Here is a 23,734-nt window from a genome sequence, read left to right as displayed (position 1 = left end):
GTTTAGTCGTGTCTGACTCTTCGTGACCCCATGGACCAGAGCACACCAGGCACTCCTGTCTTCCACTGCCTCCTGCAGATTGGTCAAACTCATGCTGGTAGCTTCGAGAACACTGTCCAACCATCTCGTCCTCTGTTGTCCCCTTCTCCTTGTGCCCTCAATCTTTCCCAACATTAGGGTCTTTTCCAGGGAGTCTTCTCTTCTCATGAGGAGACCAAAGTATTGGAGCCTCAGCTTCAGGATCTGTCCTTCCAGTGAGCACTCAGGGCTGATTTCCTTCAGAATGGATAGGTCTGATCTTCTTGCAGTCCATGGGACTCTCAAGAGTCTCATCCAGCACCATATTTCAAAAAGGTTTGGCATTACTATTACTATTATTATTTATTTTGAATTTATATACTGCCTTCTAAAGGAACCCAGGGTGGCAAATACATATAGACTATATTTGCACTGGATACTCCGCTCCTTCCTGTTTTTAACCTATGTGTCAACATACACTTTTGACATTTTGGGAGAGTCCAGACTCTCTTCTATCTACATGCATCAGTTGTCATAGGAACTGTCGTTCCTAAATCAAAGGCATGTTGACATTATAGCTGGCAGGGCGGGGCTGCAATGAATTCTTAAATGTCGCTAAGGTAACTGTTATTTTAAGTGGTTTTGCAGAAAAGGGATTTTATTTTATTAGCGTGGATTTATTTTTGGCTGAAAAGATAAACTGAGGTTTAAGCTGCAGTTGATAACATCAGAGGGTGTTGCTGCATGTTGACAGCCCCCCCTCCTCAAGCCCCTAATGCTTAGGTCAGATAAGAGGGGGGAAATGTGGGGAAAGTAGTAAATGCAACAGAGTTGGGGGGAGAGAGAGAGAAAGAGAGAAAGAGAGAGAGAGAGAGAGAGAGAGAGAGAGAGAGAGAGAGAGAGAGAGAGAGGAGCTTCAAAATGATACTGAACAAATATTCGTAGACCCAGGACTTTTTTCAACTGGAGCTTACTGGAACTCAGTTCTGGCACCTCTCAGATGGGCACCATTGCCATTCTGAGAGAGCAAGAGAAGTGTTCATGGTGAGTTCTGGCACCTCTTTTTTCTAGAAAAATAGCACTGTGTAGACCATTTTTAAAATGGCACTGTGCTGGTCCCGTGGGTTACCTGAGAGGCGAGGTCCAAGTCCGGTCCATGGTCAAAGGTGCAACGTGGAGGCAGTCCATAGTAGCTGAAGCTGGGTGCAGGGCAGGGAGTTGGGTGAAGTCAGGAACAGGCATGCAAGCAGGGAGCCAGGGCGGGTCAGGAGCTCAGTCAGAAAAGCAGGACAGGGTTCAGGCAGGAACTAGCAACCAACAATGTTGCTTCCTCTGACGGGGCTGAGAGTGGAGCACCTGCAGGCAATGGGTCCTCCATCACCTCAAGAGCCAGAGCAGACTCAGCTGATGCCTGCACCTGGATCCAGCACAGGTGAGGACCCTTCAGGCTCATGCCCCAGCCCCGACTCAGCTGGTTCTGGAGGCGGGGAATCCTGTGCAGGCTGGGGTCTCTCAGGTTCAGCATCTGAGTCCGAACCCCAGGCCATCACAGGCACCCAGTATATTTATGAACCCACATGTGTGCCATCTGTACTTTACCTACTTAAAGTATCATGCCACTTTAAACAGTAATGGCTCCCCCCAAAGCATCCTGGGAACTGTAGTTTATAAAGGGATTATTCTCCTCATAGAACTATGATCTTTAGAGTTCCCTAGGAAAAGGCCTTGATCACTTGGGGTGGAGGCAGGCAGCTGTGATGAAGTGTTGCAGGTCAGAGTTGTGGGTACCACATGGCATGCCCAGCATCCTCTAAGCCAGTGTTTCCCAACCTTGTGCCTCCAGGTGTTTTTGAACTACAACTCCCATCATCCCTGACTAGCAAGACCAGTGGCAAGGGATGATGGGAATTGTAGTCCAAAAACACCTGGAGGCACAAGGTTGGGAAACACTGCTCTAAGCTAGTCTACAGTCCTCAGGTGTGGTGGAATGTGCCGACTCATCACCTGCTCAGTTGGCTTCGGTATACACGCAGGCATGGCCAAACTTGGCCCTCCAGCTGTTTTGGGACTACAACTCCCATCATCCCTAGCTAACAGGACCAGTGGTCAGGGATGATGGGAATTGTAGTCCCAGAACAGCTGGAGGGCCAAGGGATGAGTGGCGCGGGGGGGGGGGGGCTGAGGCAACAATATTTTCTGGCCAGTCCCGATTAGAGGCTAGTCGTGTGTACCTGTGGTAGCTAATAATAAACTTATTACCCTGTTATTCACTTGCCAAGTTCTTCACTTGCCATTATTTCTCTAGTAAGTGTGACAAAGTTACACAAAAGCATGATGCTCACTGAGGATGCGGACTTGCTTCATCATGACCGACCTTTCAAAAATTTGCAAAAGCAGGTAGCACCTACCTGCTTTGAGTTTTGATGCACTTGTCAGGTACATGTTCTCTAACCTTTTTATCTGCTGCCGAGTCACCAGACCTGAGAGCCTTTCTGCAAGGAGCAATGATAATTCACAACGATTAAGGTAAAAATGCGGGCTGTTAGAACTTAATTTTGCCCTGCATTAAGAGCAATCTTTCGCATGTGGGAGAGGTTCTTAGCAAACCTAAAAATGTCAGATATATTTCTTTTTTCTTTTTTCCTTCTACATTAATGGGTAAAGCTTTGCAAAAATCACTGTCTTGGTTATTTTGGGGAGGCTCATTATGATTCACAAAAAGGAGCCACTTTTTGCTCCTTATGTGGCTTGACAAAACGTGGAAAAGTGGTAGCAATATGTTTGCGGTGATAGCTAAGCAGTAATATATAAGAGCGATAAGCACTCCGGGAAAAGATTAATAAGAATTATGAGAGATAAGAAATACAGAGAACAAACCAGCAAAAGTCAAGTATTTTACAGCATCAATGATTGCAGCAAGAGAGAGTTAACATATTGTTGTTCTAATTCATGGATCCAGAAAGGGTTAAAATCCAATGGAGGACTCCATTGTTGAAGTAGCCAGGCCTGCTTCTGGGTAATGTTCCCTAATTATTGGCTGCTAGGGACGCGAGTGGCGCTGTGGGTTAAACCACAGAGCCTAGGACTTGCCGATCAGAAGGTCGGCAGTTCGAATCCCCGCGACGGGGTGAGCTCCCGTTGCTCGGTCCCTGCTCCTGCCAACCTAGCAGTTCGAAAGCACGTCAAAGCACAAGTAGATAAATCGGTACCGCTCCAGCGGGAAGATAAACGGCGTTTCCATACGCTGCTCTGGTTCGCCAGAAGTGGCTTAGTCATGCTAGCCACATGACCCGGAAGCTGTATGCCGGCTCCCTCGGCCAATAAAGTGAGATGAGCGCTGCAATCCCAGAGTCGGCCACGACTGGACCTAATGGTCAGGGGTCCCTTTACCTTTAGGGTAATAAAGGAAGTGTCTCTGTGCTAGAGGGTAAATGGGTGGGGCCCCCTCCACTGGCTCTTGGTGAGAAGGACAAAACTCAGAGTTGAGCTGGAAGCTGGAAGCAGGCCACAGGCAGAAGCCTGAGAAGGAGAGACATGCTTGATTTCTGCTGGAATTGAAGGCTGTGGGTGTTAATGCTGTGAACACCACCACCATAGGCTCAAGTTTTGTATATATGTGCAAATAAACCATATATCATAAAGACACTGCAGTCACTGCTCTCTCTTATTCCAAGGAAACCCTGGATTAAGCTCCTGGAACTGTGGATCCTCGCACCACTCAGAGATTGGGGTGCCGTCAATGATACAATTAACTTTCTCGTTCTATTTTTCTCACCAAAACCAATGGCATATAAATACCAACCTATACACAATGTTAAAAATATTATTTACCCCTGGAATCTCTCACTGCTTGGAGATGTGGGCAGCATATAACACTATTGAGCCTACATCCCATACCTTGTACCAATTTATATCCCAACTTTCCTGCAAGGGATACGAGACTCAGCTAGATTGGTAAAGAAAAAATGCTTTATACGTGTTATATATGCATTATAACTCTGTGACACCAGGTGGCGCTGTGGAGTCCCATTTTTGCCAACCCGATTTCTTATAGAAAGCTTACAACGCGTTTAACAGAAACGCTTCTTTGATGTGTCTAGATCCAGCCTCAGTGTGACGTGTGGTTCTTCCCTTCCAGTTTTGCATTCACAACTACCTTGTGTGGAAGGTTAGGCTGCTAGTAGGTGGCTGTCCCAAGGTCGCCCAGCGAATTTTCTGGCTGAGTGTGGATTTGAACCCAGGTCTCCCAAGTTGCAGTTCAACACTAACCACTACATCACACTGGCTCATAATGTTTAAGGTTTGGGTTCTTTCTTGGTGCCATTTCTTTTCACTGCAGAGGGCTGGAGATGGCTGTTAATACAGAATACAGTGGTACCTTGGGTTACATACGCTTCAGGTTACAGACGCTTCAGGTTACAGACTCCACTAACCCAGAAATAGTACCTCGGGTTAAGAACTTTGCTTCAGGATGAGAACAGAAATTGTGCTCCGGCGGCGTGGTGGCAGCAGGAGGCCCCATTAGCTAAAGTGGTACCTCAGGTTAAGAACAGTTTCAGGTTAAGAACGGACTTTCAGAACGAATTAAGTTCTTAACCCGAGGTACTACTGTATAGGTAGGGGGTGGTTCTACTCATAAGCAGAGACAACAGGGAGAGAAAGGTGGCCGGCGGCTCTGACTTCCATGTGTGTTTGCTGATGAAACTCTTTGGCTATCTCTGACAGAATTCTGAAACAGTAGAGCTTTGCTGTTTTATATGGCCATGTTTTATAAATCATAGAATCTTAGAGTTGGAAGGGACCCAAAGGTCATCTAGTCCAACCCCCTGCAATGCAGGAATCTCAACTAAAGCATCCATGACAGATGGCCATCCAACCTCTGTTAAAAAACCTCCAAGGAAGGAGAGTCCACCACCTCTCATGGGAGTCTGTTCCACTGCTGAACAGCTCTTACTGTCAGAAAGTTTTTCCAGATGTTTAGTCGGAATATCCTTTCTTGCAACTTGAAGCCATGGGTTCGAGTCCTACCCTCCAGAGCAGGAGAAAACAAGCATGTTCCCTCTTCCATGTGACAGCCCTTTAGATATTCAAAGATGGCTACCATATCTCCTCTCAGTCTCCTCTTTTCCAGGCTAAACATACCCAGCTCCTTCAAGCGCTCTTTGTAAGGCTTAACTTCCAGACTCTTGATCATCTTCGCAATCATGGGGGAGTGTAACATGTCACCAGACTCAATGAGTTATAGGATTTAGTGTTTTTCATGTTCCCAATGTACTTGTTGCCTGAAAGCAGTTCAGGGGCTGCACTGGATTAACAGGGATCATTGTAGTTGGCGCAATGACACAAGCAAAAAACGCCTGCAGCAGGAATTACATTGACTTTGAGTGACATCCTGTTCAACTTCCTGTGTTGGCACCGCTGTGGCTGGATAATTTCAAGTAGCACAGAATCAGTAAGGGCTCTTTGTTCTCTCTTTCCCTTCCCTGGGTTTGTTGTCTATCCAGACAATCTCCTCTACAACACCTTTACCCTTTCACAGGGATAAGCTTCGCTCTTCTAATCCATATATGTTTCTGGATCAGAGCTAGCCCTCCAGATGTTGGCGGACTCCAGCTGGCGTGGCCAATGACCAGGGATGATGGGACTTGTTCTCTAGTAACATCTGGAGGGCTGCAGGTGTCCCATTGCTACTCTAGGTCACGATGAAATAAATTATTTGCACCAAATCCAACAGATTCATTCTAAAGATGAATCTAAAGGTAAATTTCTTGTGATGTAATGAAAGGATTTTTGCTTTTATTTTTTACTGATATATAAAACCGGAATAATGAAAGTAGGAGAGAATATACTTTAAGGTGTGATTTTAGCATATTTGTGGTTGTCTGTTCGAGTGTATTTAAAAAATGCAAGTTCTGTTTAAAACAAGATAACTGAGCACAGTAATTAAATAACGTTCTATACCTATTAATTTATTGCCTAGTCTGTCTTCGAGGCATACTACTACTTTTTACCACTAATTAAAAGAATATTATGGAAGAAGCCATGAATTAATTATGCTTCGAGGCTCTTGTAATAAGGAAGCTAATTGTGTAAAGACTGCTTCCTCTTTTGGTTATGACAACAAATATAGCTTAGACCTTGTATTGAAAAAAGTGTATGTGTGAACCTGTCAATCATAAACTGCTTCTTGTACAGCAATTTTCAGATGTTATTATAGACTAAAAGTGTGTGTGTGTGTGTGTGTGTGTGAGAGAGAGAGAGAGAGAGAGAGAGAGAGAGAGAGAGAGAGAGAGTAGCCTACTGCTCAAAACTTTGATAGTGGCAGTTTTATTTCCAATTTCTTTACTAATAATTCCTAGTAAGGAATTCACAGCTGCCACACACTAGGTCAACAGTTTCAACCACTTCGATCACAAAGTCTCGTACCTGGTCAGTCACTGCCCGCTTAGACCCCACAAGTGTATATGTGAAATTAAGATTTTATTTCCATCCTGATATGCATCACTTTCAGTTCCAGATTCACGTATAAGATAAATGAGCTATAGCTTAGGGCCCCACTCTCTTGGGGCCCCAAAAAAATTTAAAGGAAAAAACCACTGGATGTACATTTCCAAAATATATGATAAAAAACAAATAACATAAAACCTACATACAGCAACAGGGTTTTGTGTCTGTCGGTTCCTATGATGTAAGTAATAGGCCCCGCCTGCTAGCCTGCTCCCTAAAATATCACATATAAAGGGCCCCATTACCTTCAGTAGCTTAGGGCCTCATCAAACCTAAATCCGGCCCTGATCATTTTATTTTATTTTATTTTATTTTTTAAATATTTTTATTCATTTTCACCAACATAGACAATAACAGGAACATACATAACAAAAACAACAACAACAAAACAACACAAACTAACACTAATGTGACTTCCCCAAACCTCCCCTTCACTGCATCCTTAGTTTTAAGGTGTTAATTCTTAGCAAACCTTTGATCAATTTCAAAACTCTTTTTCCTTAAGTTTTTCTCATATTTCAAATTTAACCGCTATAATTCTGTATCTCATACCTTTTGACATTTTAACATTCCAAAATTTTACAACAATTCTTAAGATAGATTTTAAACTTCCTCCAGTCCTCTTCCACCGTCTCTCTCCTCTGGTCGCGGATCCTGCCGGTCATCTCAGCCAGTCCCATAAATTCTGTCACCTTGATTTGCCATTCTTCCAGAGTAGGTAGTTCTTGAGTCTTCCAATACTTTGCCAGTAGAGTTCTTGCCGCTGTGGTTGCATACATGAAGAATGTTCTGTCTTCCCTTGGTACCGTTTGGCCGACCATGCCCAAGAGAAAAGCCTCCGGTTTCTTAACAAATGTCCACTTAAGGATTTTCTTAATTTCATTATAGATCATCTCCCAGTAGGCCTTAATCTTTGGGCAGGTCCACCAAAGGTGGTAAAAGGTTCCTTCACATTCATTACATTTCCAGCAATTATTATTGGGCAAGTGATATATCTTTGCTAGCCTGGTTGGGGTCATGTACCACCTATAGATCATTTTCATTATGTTCTCTTTTAAGGCACTACATGCCGTAAACTTAATGTCTGTGTTCCATAACCTTTCCCAGTCTGCAAACATAATCTCATGACCAATGTCTTGTGCCCATTTAATCATCGCTGATTTTACTGTTTCATCCTGTGTGTTCCATTTCAGCAACAAATTATACATTCTAGACAGAATCTTAGTATTGGGCTCCAATAATTCTGTTTCTAACTTTGACCTCTCCTTCTGAAATCCTACTTTCCTGTCTTGCTTGAACGTCTCATTAATCTGCTGGTAATGTAACCAGTCTCGGACTTTAGGTTTCAATTTCTCCATACTCTGTAATTTAATCTTTTCACCATCATATTCTATGATTTCACCGTATTTTGGCCAGTCTGGATCCACGGCCCTGATCATTTTACACTTGTTTACACTGAACTGCATTTACCACCCATTCCCTCAGTTTGGAGAGGCCATTTTGGAGCTATTTGCAATATCCTTTTGTTTTAATGACCCTGAACAAGTCAGCATTGTCAGCAAACTTGGTCACCTCATTGCTCATAGGACTAGATGATTTATGAACAGGTTAATAAGCATTGGTCCCCAATACCAATACTTGGGGGACTCCGCTTTTACTTCCCTCTATTCTGAGAATTGTCCATTTATTCCTACTCTCTGCTTTCTGCTTCTTAGCCAATTCTTGATCTACCAGAGGACCTCCCTCATTCCTGACTGTTAAGCTTAGGAGGCTTTCATAAGTTGCCTCTTGCAAGGGGTGCTGACTTAGACCCCAGGTTATGGGTGTGAGGAATGAGGATGTTGCTTTTCCACAAACCAATGCAACAGTTAGACAAATGTCTGCAGTCCAGACAAGTGGAGATATTTAGTGCTTGTGGTCTGGATGTGGTTGCAATAAGTAGACAAGTGTCTGCAGTCCAGATCAACTCACACTTGTGAACTGGAGATGTTAGAGCTTATGATCAGAATGCAGTATTTTATTTTGGCTTGGCTTAGCAAGTACTAATTGCATAGGAACATCGACCAAATAAGGGAAATGGTAAATAAATGTAGAGGGTCTCCGAAATCAGAGTAAGGGAAGTGTAAACTAAAAAAAATGTTTAGAGATACTCTCATTTTGACTCAAGAAAATCACCATTTTATAGTTCAAATTGGGGAAAATAAATACAGTAAATGGACAAAAGGACAAAGATTCACAAAATGTTTAGGGGTATGCATCCCCCAGGAATAATAATAATAATAATAATAATAATAATAATAATAATTCTAGAACAAGTTGGCTTCAGTTCCATATCTCAGATTCATGTATGGACTTGAACACAGCTGTTCTTCCAGTTCCACGTTTCTCCAAATTTTGTGTTGGAGTTAATGGCTTTTAAAAGTACAAAATTGTGTATAAATGTTATTTTAGGATGAAATACATCTGGAACGTATGCTTTAAATGAAAAAATAGGTTGAGAAATGTGTATTTGTGGGGAGGGGGATAAATCAACAATGTGTTAAATATAGATATTCAAATGTGACTTTTCATGTGAATTTTAAAAAACAACACCTGCAGAAGACAGAAATGGAACAGGGAAAGTTTATGAATGAAGACATGTGAAAATGACATGAACTGGAAATAGACTGGCCCCTCCATCTTATTAAGGAATTGGTCAAATCTTGACCCTAGTTTAGCCATAAGAGGTCAAACAAAAATAAGTTACAAATCATAACCCAATTACCACAGTAAACATAAAGGAGAATTCTTAATACTTATTGTCTCAGCAATTTTCAACCACATATACTGTCAGCTAGTGTTCCAAAACGAATGTTTAGGTATGTGATGACATAGTTGATGCTTACATTCATTCCTTGTTTGCCTCATAGTGCTATATTTAAGGTACCATTGCTATTTTTAATAACACAAATTACCTGGAAAGTGACAGTGTTGATGTTGGCTGACTTTGAATGCGAAATTAATAAGACCTTGTTTTTCTTCCTTTGAAACAAGGAGGGTGATTTTAAAATAAACACATGGGCTTGCAAGAGAATATCTAGGTTGTTTATGATATTTCTTCTCTCAGTGAGCTTAATAATGTTAATAAAAGATCTGAAAAAGTGGAGGGCTGAAAGAATTAGGTGGGAAATAAATGAGGATCTAAAACCAGGGGAAAGTTTCTGTGAGTAAATTAATAATTCTGTGGGTAAACTGTTTCCTTAAGCAATGGGTTTCAAATTCCAAAGTTGCTGAGGTCTTGGATAAGGGAGTAAAAGACTTACAGAACAATCCAAAGCTTATACTGGCTGAAGGAATCCAGGATTTGGCAAAAGCAGTGCTATGCTGGCACTACATAAAGTACTCTGGTGATGTTATGCTGCTGGAATGGTCCAAACAGGCTGTTGTCATGGGTGGGATGAGGTGGCGCAGGGAACGAGCAAACTTACTCCAGGGCTACGTACACGGAATACATTTAAATCTTATTTTCCCTCGCCTAAGATTCCTAGGAACTGTAGTTCACCCCTCACAGAACCACAATTCCCGGCACCCTTAACAACCTAAAGTTCCCAGTACAGTGGTACCTCAGGTTACAGACGCTTCAGGTTACAGACTCCACTAACCCAGAAATAGTACCTTGGGTTAAGAACTTTGCTTCAGGATGAGAACAGAAATCGTGTGGCGGCGGCAGCAGCAGCAGCAGCGGGAGGCCCCATTAGCTAAAGTGGTGCTTCAGGTTAAGAACAGTTTCAGGTTAAGAATGGACCTCCAGAACGAATTAAGTTCTTAACTCGAGGTACCACTGTATTCTTTGACGTGGAAATAATGTGCTTTGATGGTGTTCCCAGTGCTGAGTGTCACTGTTGGTTCTGGAGAAGGAGCTAGAGTGAGGTGCAGGGAGTTTATTGTGCTGCGGCCATGGTGGCAGAGCAGATGCCACCCTCTTGCTACCTGCACCATGCTGGGCACCCTGAGCCACCCCATCTCAGGAACCAGCAATGGTGCTTGGCATTCGGAAGGCAGGTGAGCAACACTGGCCTGCCTACGCTTCTCTGCCAACCACCACTGGCTGGGGAAAGGCAAATAACCCATGGCATCTTTATCCTTTATTTGCCACTGTGGCTAAGTGGCTATGGAATTACTCTGGGGTGTTTGCAGTATAGCTTTGAGTATAACCATGGTGGGTGTAATGGTTCTAGGGGTTGCTCATGCGTAAGTTGCCGCCACTCCTGGCTAGATTACCTGGTTGAACCCTTTCTGTCTGGACAGCCTTTCACTTCGTGGCTGTCTCAGTTGCTGGCAGAATCCGTCAGTGGGCGTTTCTTGAACTTCTTCCAGCAAAGAAGTTCTTTGATGCCAAGTCTCCTCCTACTCTCCCTGCGCGGAAGTCTTCTGCGCAGGGAGGGTGTGGGCAGCGGAGGACCCATGCTCTCCCCGCTGGTCTCCGGTGAAGAGTCCTGGAGCCTCCTCTCCGATTCCCCCATCTGCCCTCCTTCTCCACTGGTGTTACGCTGATTTCCTTCCCCAGCAGATGGGCTGCCTCTCTCCCTACTGGGACCCTCTCCGGCATCACTCTGGAGCCTTCCCTCCGCCTCTAGCTCCGATGGCAGTTCCCTGACAGTGGGGAACCTCTTTCAGGTTAGGGTTGCGTTCCTTTCTGGACAACTTTCCAAAGACCACATGCCTGTGCTGGGTAGGGTCAGAGACACCCGTAGATGGAGCAATGGATGCCATCTTCACCTTTGTGCAATAATCTAGTTTCTACACCCACTCACACACCCTGCATTCAGACAAGCAAGAGGCATTATCAGAGGTCAAGGACACATTCTATGCAGGCAAAAACATTTGGGGCATAATTGAAATATTGAAATACTTTATTGTCACTTGTACAACTTGTATACAGTTACAGATAGGTAGCCGTGTTGGTCTGCCATAGTCAAAACAAAAAAATTCCTTCCAGTAGCACCTTAAAGACCAACTAAGTTAGTTCTTGGTATGAGCTTTCGTGTGCATGCACACTTCTTCAGAAGTATTCTTCAGGTATCTGAAGAAGTGTGCATGCACACGAAAGCTCATACCAAGAACTAACTTAGTTGGTCTTTAAGGTGCTACTGGAAGGAATTTTTTTGTTTTAACTTGTATACAGTGAGATTACACGAGCACCCCTCACTCAGCTCTCTTAGTCTTAATTAGTCTTTTACTGATGCACACCCACCTTAATTAGTCTTTTACTGATGCACACCCACCTTAATTAGTCTTTTACTGATGCACACCCACCAAACCCAAAAGTCAGTTGCCCTGTTGTTAGCTCTTCATTCAGCAGCCTAACAGCCCATGGATAGAAGCTGTTCTTTACCCTGTTGGTGCGACTAATCATGCTTCTATATTTTCTGCCCGAGGGCAGGAGATCAAGAAAGTTCCGGCCAGGGTGTGAATCATCCCTGAGAATTTTCCTCACTCTCCCGAGGCAACGTTCTTCCGTGATGTCATCCAGTGGATTCACGGGACAGCCCATAATATCTTGTGCTGTATTCACCACCCTCTTTAAAAGGTAAAGGTAAAGGTACCCCTGCCCGTACGGGCCAGTCTTGACAGACTCTGGGGTTGTGCGCCCATCTCACTTAAGAGGCCAGGGGCCAGCGCTGTCCGGAGACACTTCCGGGTCACGTGGCCAGCGTGACATCGCTGCTCTGGTGAGCCAGAGCCGCACACGGAAACGCCGTTTACCTTCCCGCTGGTAAGCGGTCCCTATTTATCTACTTGCACCCGGAGGTGCTTTCGAACTGCTAGGTTGGCAGGCGCTGGGACCGAGCAGCGGGAGCGCACCCCGCTGCAGGGATTCGAACCGCCGACCTTTCGATCGGCAAGTCCTAGGCGCTGAGGCTTTAACCCACAGCACCACCCTCTTTAGGCACTTCCTATCAGTTGATGTCAAACCAGCGTATCACACTATAAAAGGACACTTTCTATAGTGGACCGGTAGAAAGAGATAATCAAATGTTGATTGACATCGTAATGCAGGGCTGCTAAGGATTGTGCAGCCTGGGGACCACTCCAACAACCAGAGAGAAATGGTTAGAGGGTTACTTTTGCCTCTGGGCCTCAGGCTCACCACCATGTAAATATTGGAAGCTCCCTCTCATTTCCTTCTGGTAGGACTGGTTTTTTCCCAGGCATGCAAAAGGTGAGCAGAGCCTTATTCGCAGCTTCTCCCCATCCAGTGTCTTGTGCACTTGAGTTGCTGCTCAGGATGTTAGGAAGCACTATTCTCTGTTCCACCCTGTATTTGACACATGCAGCACTGCTTCTGTTCCACTGCAGTTCATCTTCTGCCCCAAACGGCATTCATCCCTATGTCTACTGTTGTGAAATTACATAGATCACACCTTTGCCCCAAGGGACCCGTGTGTGCTCTGGTCACAGGCATCCTGGCCAGAGGATGGACTTGCTGTGTCGTATGGGCCCTTCTTCCTTCCCTTTGTGTGTTACGCTACAAGCCACACTAGGGGAATTAAACTCCTTTCAGTATGGATGAGTAGGACCTAGCCATACCTTTCTGGGCCAGTGAGGCTGTTACATTCAGGGTGCTGAAGGTGGCCTTTTTGAATGATTTGTGTATTGTGATGTCAAAGTGTCTGTGCTGGAAAGGTGTTACCATCCCCATGAGCCAATTGGCTGATTCACCAATGGATGCTGATTGTGTGTCTGCCATTTTTATGTTATTTGGGGTTTTCCTGAGCTGTGTGTTTGCTCCCTTTCTGTGCTAAGCAGGTATAGAATATGGCAGCTGTTCTGCCAGGATAGTGCTCTCCCCTGCCATCCTTGGTATATTTTTGACCGCAACTCCCACCAGCCCCAACCAGCAAAGCCAATGGTAGCTGACGGTGAGAGTTGTAGTCCAAAACATCTGGAGGGTACCATGTTGCCTAACCCTGGTCTGTAGGATTGCTCTGTGAAGGGTACGAAGGCTTCAAGGAGTTTTCTGTGTTACAAAGCTGACAGGTTGAAAATAGCATCAGAATAATTTAGAGAATTCCACTGGCAGAAAACATATGCTCTTCCTTCATAGAGAACATTTTCCAGTGGAGGATTTGCAGGCCTCTGACCTTCACACTCTGGTAGATTATGTTTGTTATATAATTCATGAGTTTATCAGATAGAAATATCTGACACCTCACATTTTTGAGAAGCCTGCTTCTAATTAATTCCTGGTGCCTTATCGTATCCTCTTCTTGATTTCTCAGATTTAAACAGTGTTCCACAGCTGCTGGCCTGAATATTTTGCGCTATCTATCTATCTATCATCTATCTATCTATCATCTATCTATCATCTATCTATCTATCATCTATATGATTTTTGTGCTTAGTTTTTGCAACCTATAGTAACATTTATTATTATTATTATTATTATTATTAGAATTTATATATAGCTCTTTATAAATTCAGTTATTATTATTAATAATAATAATATCTGTTTTTATGATAGATAGATAGATGATAGATAGATAGATAGATGATAGATAGATAGATAGATAGATAGATAGATAGATAGATAGATAGATGATGGATAGGTATAGCTCTTTAGGGATGCAGGTGGCGCTGTGGTCTAAACCACTGAGCCTAGGGCTTGCCGATTGGAAGGTCGGTGGTTCGAATCCCCACAACGGGGTGAGCTCTTGTTGCTCTTTCCCAACTCCTGCCAACCTAGCAGTTCAAAATCACGTTGAAGTGCAAGGAGATAAATAGGTACCGCTCCGGCAGGAAGGTAAACGGCGTTTCCATGCGCTGGTTTCGCCAGAAGCGGCTTAGTCATGCTGGCCACATGACCTGGAAAAACTGTCTGTGGACAAACGTCAGCTTCCTCGGCCAGTAAAGTGAGATGAGTGCTGCAACGCAAGAGTTGTCCGCGACTGGACTTAACTGTCAGGGGTCCTTTTTATATAGCTCTTTACATGGAGGTCTCAGGGCAGTTCACAGAATAAAATCAAAATATAAAACTACAAAATACATAATCAAAATAAAAACAACAACCCAATAACCACCACCACCCAAAAGTAGCCACATTTTAAAAGGGCATAGATGTCAATCAAATCAACCAAAGGCCTGGTTAAAAAGGAACGTTTTTGCCTGATGCCTAAAGGTGTATAATGAAGGGGTCAGGCGAACTGGGGAGAGCATTCCACAGACAGGGAGCCACCGCAGAGAAGGCATGTTCTCGTGTTGCCACTCTCCTATGCATAACAGAGCAAGCAAATGATATAACAAAAAAAAGGAAATGAATATATGGCAAGGTGTTATCTGAAGACATCATAGCTCCAAGAATAAATAGAAACATTAAATTCATGTACTAAACAGAGACTACTAAGAGTCCTACAAGATGAGATGGTTAGAGGTCAACAGTTGGGTATCCTGTGGTTTTTAAAAATGGCCAGCGGTGCCTGTATGTTTTGTCCCTTAGAGCAAAAAGTTGCTTTAAGCTCAACCTGAAATGCAGTATGTGGAGATGGAGGTTAACCCCTCCTTTCCACCCAGCACTAGAGTCTCCAACTGAATTATGCTACTCTGTCTACAGATGCATTTGCCTTTCAAAAAAGTGGGTAATGAAAAAGTCATGTCTGTCACCTGAGTAGAAACGAAGTTTGTATCATCAGTTCAACCATGTATACAATTTGCAAATACTAACATGTGATGAAAAATGCTGGTATTTTGGCCTCAGTACGATTCTGAATATCACTGTATGTTGAATTTCATGGTAGGGAATAAGTGTGTGCATGAAGTCCTTCAAAACTGCTTATGAAATATCACTCAGTTATCTATTTTGTGCCCTCACCGAAGCCAAACTAGGCATGATACACAAGCTCCATCCACACCAGGGGTCGGCAAAGTTTTCCTTGCCTGGGCTGGTTCACTCCAGTGGCAATCCCTCTGTGGGCCAGATCATGCGCGCATGCATAAGTGCGCATGCCCACAATTTTCCAGCATCTGTGCATGTGTAGATGGGATTTCTGGTGCAGCGGAACCGTGTCCCTGCGCTGCGCTGTGCTGGTTTAGCACAGCACGTGGGGACTCGCCGAGCTGGCAGCTCGGTTTGGGGGCAGCTCGGGGGCCGGTTAAACAACCCCTGTGGGCCACTTGTGGCCCATGGGCCTTAGGTTGCCAACACTTGATCCACACTATACATTAAAAACACCATCATGCCACTTTAGAAGAAGAAGAGTTTAGATTTGATATCCCGCTTTATCACTACCCTAAGGAGTCTCAAAGCGGCTAACATTCTCCTTTCCCTTCCTCCCCCACAACAAACACTCTGTGGGGTGAGTGGGGCTGAGAGACTTCAGAGAAGTGTGACTGGCCCAAGGTCACCCAGCAGCTGCATGTGGAGGAGCGAAGACATGAACCCGGTTCCCCAGATTACGAATCTGCTGCTCTTAACCACTACACCACACTGGCATGGCTTCTCCCAAGGAATCCTGGGAAGTGTAGCTTGTAGAGAGTTACAACGGGACCCCTCCCTCCCTCACAGCTTCACAAGTGGTTTAACAATCAATCTCTCTTCCCACTTTTTTCCCTTCTTCACACAGATCTTTTTACATGGTGTAAAACCAATGTCTCAAATTCCTTTCTGACAAATATTGCAAGGTGTGGGTCACATTCAGTGTAGCAGCAAGCAGCACTTGGAGTGAGTGGAATGACTTTGTCTTACACAACAGGGATACCCCCCCCCACTTCTCTTCTTCCAAAGCACCCCCTAACTCTGTTCTGGGTTTCCCTACAACACTCTGGAACAGGGTGTATGAGCAGGCGGGGTGTGTGTGTGTGTGGGGAGGAAGGAAGTGAAGTCCCATGGTGCAAGAGGATCTGCTTGCACATTTATTTAGTAGAATACAACCCAATGTGACTCGCTCCCTCCATCCTAGGGGGAGATTTGATGGCAAAGAGCAAAGAGCAACCGCAGGATTGTTGCCTTTTTTAATAAGCAAAATAGTAGTGAGAGCTACAGGAAATAAAAAAAGGGGGGCAAGGGGGAGACATCCCAAAGTACCGCAGTATGTTACTCATTCATCTTGCCTAATCATGCTTTCCTTGAATTTTTGCCATCACCCCTTTCATGGAGACGGTCCATCGTCAATGCATGTGTGGTCTTCTTTTGTGCAGAAAAGCAAGCAGAAACTCTTCCCTTTTCATTCCTTCTTCTTTGTACAAACGACTCCTGCTGTGAACGGGCGGTCCTAGACCACCCAGTGGGCCTCCGAGTGAAAAATAATCAACTAGTCATTAAGGAAAGGGCTGAAAGAAAGGAACATATTTTCTAAAGGTCAGCTGAACCCACTGAGCACTTACATGGTGGAAATTATAGCGTGCTTCTTTCTGGGTAGTACAGGACTAAAAGACCCTGTAAAGAAAAAGATACAAAGCCATTTTATAGTGCAGCCTTTTTTAATGTTTCAAAAGCACCTTTCCTTTCCTCTCTTTATGTGCATGTTGATCTACAGCTAAGTGCAAACAAAATATTGAAATGCGAATATTCAGGACTCCTGCTTGCTTCCCTTTAGCCGATCTCTGATTCCTGGCCAGGGAAACCTCATACGTGTACACAGCTCTCTGTTGCCGTATAACACAGAAAATTTCTGTATACCAGGGCAGAATATTCCATTGGCCCCTTCACTAACCCACCTCTCCTCTACCTTATTCAGCAAGCAGGAAGGTAGGCATGGTTTGTGGTTGGCAAGCACAGAGGTGGGCAACCGAAGGAGAGATGAAGCAACATGAATGGTGGAAGACAGCATTGCTCTTGACACATATTTCCTCACAACCTCCAGGTTCTGCAAGTGGCAAGCAGATTGACCAGACTTGATGTTGGCACCCTTGTGTATTCAACACATATTCTCCAGTACTGCACTCTGGTTCTGTCTTTCTTTTTGCTTTGCCAGGCAGCTTATGCAGGATAAGCAGCATGTTGCAAACAGCTCTGTATTTTTGCCCGGTGGAGCTGGCAGAGAGACCTGGTAGAACTGGCATAGCATTGGGCTCTGGGCCAACTGATGACCTGCTTGCCTTTCTCCTGGGATATAGGGCTAGGGAGGAAGGCTTCCTGTGCTTGCAAGCTTCCCCTTAATGGGTTATACTCAATGTTAGTCATACTCATTGAATCATAGAAGCATAGAGTGGTAGAGCTGGAAGGGACCCCAGTTAAAGCATCCATGGCAGATGACCATCCAATCTCTGCTTAAAAACCTCCAAGGAAGGAGAGTCCACAACCTCCTGAGAGAGACCGTTCCACTGTTGAACAGCTCTTACTGTCAGAAAGCGATTCCTGATGTTTAGTTGGAATCCCCTTTCTTGCCACTTGGATCCATTGGTTTGCATCCTACCCTCCAGAGCAGGAGAAAACAGGCTTGCTGCTCCATCCTCCAGCTCTTATTCTCAGAAAGTGATTCCTGATGTTTAGTTGGAGTCTATTTTCTTGTCACTTGAATCCATCGCTTCGTGTCCTAACCTCCATAGCTTGCTCCCTCCTCCACGTGATGCATTCTGAATCCTATTGTTCTAGGACCAATCAGACTGCTGCCTTTTGGATCCTATGGTTCTAGGACCAATCAGACTGTTGCAGTTTGGATCCTATTCAATTCAGTACATAACAGGTTCCTAGTCATTTTACAATTAGTTAACCCTTTCCTTATGAACCCAGTATGATGTCACACACCTAGGAGGGCAAACGCCACACCCTCCTCTGCACACATTCCAGCTTATCAATATCCTTCTTAAACTGTGGTGCTCAGAACTGGACACAGGACTCCAGGTGTGGTCTGACCAAGGCAGAATAGAGTGGTAGCCTTATTGAAATAAACAGACGAGAGAGAAAACTCACTGACTTCAATGGGTTTACTCGGCGTATGACTAGCACTGGATTTCACTCAATATATTTATTCAACAAAGTCCTGTGTGTTACAGACACAAAGAAGTAATTCCTACCTGCTGAATGCGAGGCCCTGGGGAAGCCACAAGAAGGTTAGCAGGAACTGTAGCAAGCAGGCTTTTCTCCTCCACTGAAGTGAGATACATTGAGCCTGGAAATCATATGTGGGGAGGAATGTGCCCAGAATAAGGATGAAGGATGAATTTGTTCACTTTGCATTTTACTGGGAACTTATGTAAATCCCTGAACTGAAACACAGCTATCCTTTAAAAGTGCAGCAGCAAAAGGACTGTGACCAACATCATGGGAGGGTGAAACTGTCCGGCTCCCTTGTTATGTTATTATGAAATTGTTCTTGCGATGGGAGATTTTGAGAAGTTTTCCTGTTTTCTTTGTTGAAAGTAGCTTTGAGCATGATCATTTTTGTGGAAATACAGATAAAAATATGAATGGATGAATGAATTTTTCACCTCTCTGAATTTTGCAATGCACTTCTCCAATTAACAAAAAGAATACCAAAATGACATGTACGGTATAAGGGGAAAGTATATATTAGTGAAAATAATGTACAAGATGCATTATATTAGGGGAAATTGTTTCAAAAATGGGTATATTATCGGGAGAGGTGCACATAAAATGTGCACAAATGTACGTGCAGACTTTTAAAAAAAAGAAGTTCAAAAACTGATGCAAAGATGGAGCAAACTGAATATTAGAAAAATTGACAGATTTGTCCATCCCTAGACCAGAGTACTGTTTTCTGTCAGGCATAAGAAGCTTTTCAGTGAGTCTCCCTCACTGAGTAATTGCACAAAATTACGGTCTTGAGGAATAAAGATTTAATTCTCTCTCTGTGTGTAATGGCTAAAGAAGTGTCTATGTTGAAGAATGATAATTGGCAAAATGGGGGGGGGGGAGTTTAGATATGAGACAGCTGTATATAGGGACAAATTTTGAGTGGAGGAAATGGAATTCAAGTTATGCCTCTTTTGAAAACTGGTAGGGGGTGTGAACTGGTGAAAGGTTTAAATTTCTCATACAGACTGTTGCCTTGGTTCATTTTGCTTTGTTTGAAAAGTGAGCAAAAGTTGTACCATAAATGGGCTGCTGCTTGAAAAGTGCAAGTAAATATTATGATCTTGTCTCCTAAAGCTAATAAGGCCCTGATTACTTTGCAATTCCTTGACTCTGTTCACTTATTCATGTTGCAGGAATCTCGGCAGCCTCAGAGACCACATTATGGCAGGTGATTGATGGGCTGGAGGCACTGCCTACACTGGCGGAGGAAGAGGAGTGCGGGGGGAGCGCACTGCCCCCTGCAGCGCAATCCCCAGGGTGCCATCGTGGCTACCTCCCACCCACGCTGGGCAGCACGCCCTGCCCCGTCCCCGCGGGTGGTGCGCCCTGCCCCTGGGATGCACGCCATGCCCCCAGGACGTGTGCCACGCCCCCGGGATGCATGCCAGACCAGACCCGCCCCCGCCTGCTCGCCACCCCCTGGTGCCAGAGTATGAACCTCTGCCACTGACTGCCTATCTGTCTAAAGTAGCCCATGGATGCTGGGCCAATTCTAGAACTGGCTCACTGGCCAGATCCATTTCCCCTCCCCTTGGTAAAATGGTAGTGTGAAGCAGTGTGAAGTGTATCCCACTTAAAAATGAAAAGTTTGGGGCAATGGTATGAAGCTTAGGTTCTTTTGGATGAGAGAGTGCCAGGGTCTTATGTGATATTGGCTTTGCTTACAGATAACACAACTAGAGCCTTGTGGAAACAAACACACTTCTTTAGTAGGCAGCATAGCAGCTAACCATGCTTCTCAGGCAGAATAGGAGTGCCCAAAGGCACTTCAGCCAACTCAGAGCTCTCTTCCTTGATATTTCAAACCACAAAACCACCTTTTGCTGCCTCATTGCCCCTCTGCCCTGGAAAATGTGATGGGTGATAACTTCTCAAGGTTGCATTCCAAGCCATCAGGAGAAGCATCTCTCAGTAATTAAGGCCATTAGACTTTTATTGTTGCCAAAAATCTTAGTTGTCCATTTAGAATTTCTAGATGGTGAAACTCACAAGAGGATTTTGCATATACAGTGGTACCTCGCAAGACGAAATTAATGCGTTTTTTCGTCTTGTGAATTTTTCGTCTTGCAAAGCACGGATTCCCATAGGAATGCATTGAACACTCTTGTTCACGAAAACGTGTGCCATAAAAAATATGTTAAATGTGCTACAAAGTTCTTTCTTCTTTGTGCTGCAAACAACTGATACAGCTATTCCTCTGGAAGCTTTTCTTAACGGTTTTAAGAAAAAGGAAACAAACTTGCAAGATGTTTTCGTCTTGTGAAGCAAGCCCATAGGGAAATTCGTCTTGCGAAGCAACTCAAAAAACGAAAAACTCTTTCATCTTGCGAGTTTTTCGTCTTACGAGGTACCACTGTAATGTATTCCTACCTTGAAAAATTGTGATGTAGTTTAAAAACTTAAAAGCTAAATAAAAAAATGTTTGACTTATGGGATCTGTAGCAGTGAAGTCATCCAAACTCAAGTAGGCCATGGAATTAGAATCGTAAAGTCTGGCACAGTAGTTCAAAATAGCAAATACATTGTTAGATCCAAATGATGAGTGATGATAGCCTTGAGATTTGGAAAGATGTTGGTGCCACAGCAGAGTGATTGAAGTCCCCGTATGGAGAATTGGAGATCGTCATTCCCTAGGAACAAGGTATGTATCAATGTTTTCTTTTCCTTTGCAAGAAATAAAAATACCAATGTTTCCCCATTTCCTTTTAGTGTTAGACAATAAATGGATTTTGTGGGCTATGAGCCAAGGCCTGCTACAGCTCATTTCAAAATGTAAAAGAGAGAGAGAGAGGCAGAAAATATAATTCTACCCTTCTTAAGCAGACCATTTAGAGACACTGACCTTGAAAAGAAAACAGGATTCAGCCATGTTCAAATGTTGCTTCATGGTTTGCTTTTTGAAACAAGCTGTTGTTATGGCAGAGGAGCAAATCATTCACGCAGCAACTCTGTGGGTCGGCCACAGGGACTTTTCTCTCCACCTCTTTGTTCTCTTCTTGCTGCCCTCTGCTTCTCACTCCTTAAGCCAGAGATGGAGAACCTGGCACCCCCAGATGCTGGTGGCCTCCATCAGACCTAGTTAATGTCAGGGATGATGGGAACTGTAGTCCAACTACATCTGGAGGGCCACATGTTACCAAACCGTATTGTAAACAAAAACCACAGATTTCTGGTTAGGCAAAAGTGCAGTGCATCTTTATGGATAGCATTTTCAGAGTGCATTCAAAATGCAGTCTCATAGACTTTCATATGCCTGTGATCGTTCTCCCTTCCATTCCGCCCCAGAAGGACTGAGTGCTTTTTAGAGTCTTTGAAGAAAAAGATTTGACTCGACTGAGTGACATTTAATTAAAACCATAAAGGGACTACTGCTCATATAAAACTGCCTGTTACAGTGTACATTTAATTTATATCCCCCAAGAAGCACAATGGAGGCTGAATTTGTCTTCATATGTACCTTTGCCAGCACTTGTATCACGGGATTTTTTTTTTGGATTTTTTTATCTTAGTTTTTAATTAAAAATTGAAAATCTATATCACCGCCACTAAACATCTGGCACTATTTGGCCCACCGAGTCCCCAAAGTAATATGGTCTGGTATTTTGCACCATTTGTCATTCAGAAATAATGTTTCTCTCTGCACTCCAATACTCTGAGCTCTGGTAGTTTATTTGCTGAGTAATATCACTATTCATTTTAATAGAAACTTCAATAGAAACTCTGCACAGAATGCCTGGCTTTTCATTCAGTAAGAATTTCCAGTTTTTAATTTCTATCTGCATTGATTTGACCTCAGTTGTTTTTCCTCTCCTGAATGTATTAAATAGAGAATTTAATTATTATTATTTATTCAATTTATATGCTATCTTTCCTCCCAAAGGAACCCAGGGTGTGGAGCCTATCCGAATGAAAAGCAAATTCTGCAACCATCCAGGGCTTTCTTTTTTGCAAGGATGGCTACATCAAATCCTTTCCTGGGCTGATTATCTCCTCCATAGGTCACACCCCAACATGTCACTGATGGAAGGGGCCCAAGGATCATCTAGTACAACCCCCTGCAATGCAGGAATCTCAGTTAGCACATCCATGACAGATGGCCACCCAACCTGGTCATCCAGCCTGTATCACCTTTCCACCCATTGCCTCAAATTTGCGCCCCATTACATACTTAACCTGAATATCTGTATTACTAGTGAAGAAACTAGGAGAGCCCCATAGACTTTATTCTTCTGTGCGCACTGTGTGTAGTCTTGTGAGAAAGAACTAGCAATTCAGGGAATTCTCTGTGCCTAACCCAGGACTCTTTGGGAGAAACCACAGTACAGTCATACCTTGGGTTACGGATGCTTCAGGTTGCGTTTTTTTGGGTTACGGACCGCCAAAACCCGGAAGCACCAAAATGGGTTATGTCAGGGAACTGCCATCGGAGCCAAGAGTGGAGGTAAGGCTCCCTAGCGATGCAGGAGAAGGGCCCAGCCGGGAGAGAGGGAATACTTCCTCGGAGGAAGGAGATCAGCGTGACACCAGGAAGAAAAGAGAGCCGGGAAGGACGTCAGAGAGATGGCTCCAAGACATTTCCACAGAGACCAGCGGGGAGAGCCCAGGACCTCTGCTGGCCACACCCACTCTGCGCAGAAAACTTCCGCGCAGGGAGGCTAGGCGGCGACTTGGTGTCAAAGAGCTTTTATGCTGGAAGAAGTTCAGGAAACGCCCACTGACGGATTTTGCCAGTGACTGACATCCACGGAGAAAGTGCTGTTCAGCCAGGGAAAAGTTTAGCCAGAGAACGTTGCCAAGAGCAGCGGTCACTTACGCACAAGCAATCTCAATTCCCTTTACAGGTTACTTCCAGGTTTTGGCGGTCGCGCATCTGCAGAAGTGCTAAATCGCACTTTGCGCATGCGCTGAAGTGCTGAATCACAACCCGTGCGTGCACGGACGCACCACTGTGGGTTGTGGACGCTGTGGGTTGCGAATGTGCATCCCACACAGATCACATTCACAACCCGAACGTCCACTGTATTTTACAGTGGTACCTCTGGTTACGTACTTAAATCGTTCTGGAGGTCCGTTCTTAACCTGGAACTGTTCTTAACCTGAAGCACCACTTTAGCTAATGGGGCCTCCTGCTGCCGCCGTGCTGCCGCCCCCACACAATTTCTGTTCTCAAAGTTCAAAGTAAGCAAAGTTCTTAAC

General features: G+C 44.2%; 1 long non-coding RNA gene across 2 annotated transcripts in view; it reads left to right on the top strand.

Annotated features, from left to right (window-relative positions):
• Positions 1–19,796, top strand: part of LOC309373217 — a 51,076-nt gene extending 31,280 nt beyond the window's left edge. For both annotated transcript variants that reach the window (XR_014169858.1, XR_014169859.1), the window contains 2 exons: positions 18,496–18,771; positions 19,672–19,796. This is a non-coding gene — a long non-coding RNA (uncharacterized lncRNA). The remainder of the gene's footprint in view (positions 1–18,495; positions 18,772–19,671) is intronic.
• Positions 19,797–23,734: the final 3,938 nt, after the last annotated feature.

This window comes from Podarcis melisellensis, assembly GCF_964234715.1.
Source record: "Podarcis melisellensis genome assembly, chromosome: 6".
NCBI classification, from domain to species: Eukaryota; Metazoa; Chordata; class Lepidosauria; order Squamata; family Lacertidae; genus Podarcis; species Podarcis melisellensis.
The sequence above is the reverse complement of the archived record's forward strand: the minus strand, read 5'-3'. Positions and strand labels throughout refer to the sequence as shown.